The 4,267-nt window shown below is 37.3% G+C and overlaps 1 pseudogene; it reads right to left on the reverse strand.

Annotated features, from left to right (window-relative positions):
* Nucleotides 1–2,788: 2,788 nt before the first annotated feature.
* On the reverse strand, nt 2,789–3,968 carry LOC101413910 (lupus La protein pseudogene; annotated as a pseudogene).
* Nucleotides 3,969–4,267: the final 299 nt, after the last annotated feature.

A 4,267-nucleotide genomic window follows, 5' to 3' on the forward strand; every position in this document is an offset into this window, starting at 1 on the left:
AGTCTAACTCAGGGATTTTTAAGATGATGGTGAATGATGATGGTGTATAGAAGACCTAGGGAGAACTCCAGGAAAAATGCACGCAAGTTACCTTCCCCCTGGTGTGGGACATGACTCACAGGGATGAGCCTCGCCAGTGCCAAGGGATTACTACCAAGTACCAGCTGGTGATGCAATTAGAAAAAGACCTTGAAAAGGGGGAAAAAGGTAAAGACAAATGAGTTTATATGGCTAAGAGCCTTCAAAATGAGTCAGAAGGACATCAGAGGGGTCACGTTTATGCACCTCTCAGCAGGATCTCAGAGACAGCCAAAGTAGATACAACCCCAGGTAGACATGCTCCTGGGGGCTACAGAGACACCCAGGTCCTACAGTCATGACAGATGGCTCTGGAGTTCAGTGCCTTGCCAGTGGGCCCTACTTTGGAATTTGTGCTCCTGAGTGTAATGGAGTGGGACTCAGATGTGACCTCTCTATGCATGCCTCTTCTGTCACTTTTACTGAACCTATGGTTGGTGCTGGGGTTGGTGTACACTCAGGAGACTTAAATCTCTGGACTGTCTATGTGACAGCTGGGCCCTCAGAAGAGTTCCAACACTTACTCTCCGGTTTGTTGGACTTACCCAGGTCAGCTAACAGGGAGAAGAGGATGGTCAGCTTCCACACCAGAGAACCAAGAGAGCCTACAATTGCAAGCAGGAGAATCAACATTCATCAGCCATGTGGGATCTAAGTCCCCTCTCAATTTAGAGGTGGAGTGGACATCACCATCCCAGGGTCCTCAGGATGGAGGAGCAAAATATGGATTAGAATGGACTTACTGGTATTCTACTATAGAATTATTGTGACTCTAGCAATGGAAGAAATTATGTCACTGATGCGGACACAGTGGCCACAGAAGTTGCTGAAGGAAGGGAGAGGGGAAGAAGAGATGTGATATCTGGGCATTTTCAGGACTTGGAGTTATCTTCAATGATATTGCAGGGACAGATGCAGGACAGTATATATCCTGCCATAGCCCACTGAATGGACTGGGGTAGAGTAGAAACTACAACATAAACTTTAATCCATGCTATGCAGCGATGCTCCAAAATGTACTCATCAAATGCAATGAAAATACCACAGTAACGAAAGAAGTTGTCAATGTGGGAGGAATGGGGGGTGTGGGGAGTGGGGTATATTGGTACCTCTTATATTTTTTTAATGTAACATTTTGTCTGATTTACGTGTCTTTTTAAAAATATAATTAAAAATGCATGCAAGAAAAAAGATGGAACTCATAGATTTTGATACATTTGATAATATTAAAGGTGTTTTAGAGTTCTTCCCAGTTTATGTTTAAAATAATGATGAATTCATAGATATCTAATGAAATTATTGGAAAATCAATAAATAGGAATGTAAGTATATTAATATAAACATATAAATTTAAGAGATACTATATAGAACACCTAAAATTGTTACAAGTAATTACTTTTATTAAATGACTCTTGAGAGTAGTAGAAACTTAGAATTTTTTTATTTTTAAACTATATACATTATTAACTTAATTTTTTTGTCTTTATTTATTTTTTAATATTACATTCAAAAAATATGAGGTCCCTATATGCTCCTCCATCATCATAAGACATTCATTGCATTTGGTGAATACATCTCTGAGCACCGCTGCACCTCATGGTCAGTGGTCCACATCATAGCCCACACTCTCCCACATTCCACCCAGTGGGCCATGGGAGGACATACAATGTCCAGTAACTGTCCCTGCAGCACCACCCAGGACAACTCCAAGTCCCGAAAATGCCCCCACATCACATTATTAACTTTAAAAAAGAATATTTAATGTATATACTCTGTAAAGCTCAAATCCCCTTCTTGAAAATGATTTTTGGGAAAAAAGTAAAATTTAAACAACAGCTACAATCATGTTCCTTAGAGCACTGCTTATAATAGTAGGAAATTAAAAATAATCAGAATGTCCAGAAATAGGAGATTGGTTAAATTTGTTCTAGTATATAATATTGAATACCAATACTAAATATGAAGCTTCAGATCATTTTTTTGCTGTTTATATACTATACGTTTTATTATACTGTACTAATACATATTCATGTTACAAAGGCAATTTAGTGGAAGAATCTTTCCTTTGATATTTGAAATCATCTGAAACAACAACTATATATTTTAAAACATTCTCAATTGAATAGCAAAATAGAAACAAAAAGAAAGACAAACAAAAAATCTTTCCTTTTTTACAGGTGAACATTGAAGTGGGCCCAATTTAGTTTTCTTTTTAAAAACCTCCAAAGACAAAAACAGCTTAAAATCTAATTACAATGAATAAAACATTTTTTTACTAAGCTACTGGTCTCCAGCACCATTTTCTGTTTCTGTTGTTTGTTTTTTCTCTATTTTTAAAAAATGTTACATTCAAAAAATATAAGAGGTCCCCAAATACACCCCACCCCCGTCACCCAACTCCTCTCACATCAACAACCTCTTTCATCATCCTGGGACATTCATTGCATTTGGTGCATACATTTTGGAGCACTGCTGCACCACACGGATAATGGTTTACATTGTAGTTTACAATCTCCCCTAGTCCGCCCAGTGGGCCATGGCAGGACGTACAATGTCCAGCATCTGTCCCTGTCGAGTACCATGCAGGACAACTCCAAGTCCTGAAAATGCCCCCACATCATATCTCTTCTTCCTCTCGCTACCCTCAGCAGCTACCATGGCCACTTTCTCCACATCAATGCTACAATTTCTTCCATTACTAATCACAATATCAGTAAGTCTTCTGTTGTTTTGATGCAGGTTCTTCCTTGCCTGCTTCTTCTCTTGCCCTTTTCATTGTTCCAGCTGCACCATTTTCAATACATTCATCATCATTATCAAACTTAGTTTTCTAGGCCTGAAAATGTACTTTTCCTTTAGCAGACACTGCCTGGGCAGATTTCCCTTTCCTCTTCCTTTAAATATGTGATCTTTTGATTTCCATTTGTTTAGGGATTCTTGTTGATCTTCTGTGATTTTTCTCAATGTCTCTTTCTTCACCTCTTCTTGTAATAGTTTCCACATCACATCTTTGTTCCTTAACTGTAGGTTACCATTGTTTGCATTTTTGGCTTTATCCAGTACTTCTTTAGCTTTTTCTTTAAACAAGATTATTCCCTCTTTTCCTCCTCTGACAAAGTCTATCCACTTTATTTTGCCCTGACTTGAGAAAAGTGCAGATCTTCTCTATAAGTCTGATCATCTAAATCACCCAAAAATTTCGAGCAAGCATCCAATATTTTCTTGTAAAGATTTCATTTCAACAGCTTCTGCCAGGTTCGGTTTTCCTCCTTGCTCTTGCTTAGCTCTTAATGAGCTTCCACTTCATTTTGCTTGCTTTCTTCATTCTTTTTCACAAAGTAATCATCCTTGAAAAGTATTAGCAGGTCTGTGTGTTTGTACTTCTGACCAATGGTCCCTATAAACACAGCAAATATTGGTAAATATTGATCCCTTAAAAGCTTTGTGCAATATTCTTCTCATCTGAATATGTAGTACTTTACCTTTTTCTTCTAACCATTCTTTTATGTCATCAAGAGTTGCATCAGTTGGGAAGTCTTTAATATAAACAGATCTGGCGTTGTTTTTTTTACATCATTTTCACAGTGTCACTTCAGGGAGAGGATTGCTTGGAGATCTTCTAATTTTAGTTTTATCTTCACTTATTTCCATGAGTTCTGCCTTTGATTTGCTCATGCTTCTACTATTACATTAAAGACTGTTGTTAGCTGGTTGAAGCTATTGAATTTTATCATTAGCTCCAAAGGTACTCAGCCTTTATCCAGTTTGATCTGTTCCTTTAAAATTTTGTCCTGTGGCAAATTAAAGTTGCCAAAATAATACTCAATTTGAAGACAGTTTCTAGCCTCCAGAGCAGCTATTTTTTCATTATCACCATTTTCAGCTACCATGACAAGCTTTAGCGTCTTGGTGTCACAGAACCATGTCACTGGATCACTAGTGGTGACAATCTGGACTTGCAGATAAATTTTCACATTAAATATTTTTCCAAATATATAATTAAGTTAAAATGTACATTACAGTGGTACACACATGATCCTATATTTTAAATAATAAAAAGACCTATAGAAAAAGTCTAGAAGGATCTTAAAGAACTAACAGCTGAAAGGAGTAGGGTGTTTATTCTCTTTTTTAAGAAATTTTGTTTCTCCTTATTCTCACTCTAGGAATTGGTAGTGGATTGGGAAAA

The sequence above is a fragment of the Dasypus novemcinctus genome, chromosome 17 (assembly GCF_030445035.2).
Source record: "Dasypus novemcinctus isolate mDasNov1 chromosome 17, mDasNov1.1.hap2, whole genome shotgun sequence".
In the NCBI taxonomy this organism is placed as follows: Eukaryota; Metazoa; Chordata; class Mammalia; order Cingulata; family Dasypodidae; genus Dasypus; species Dasypus novemcinctus.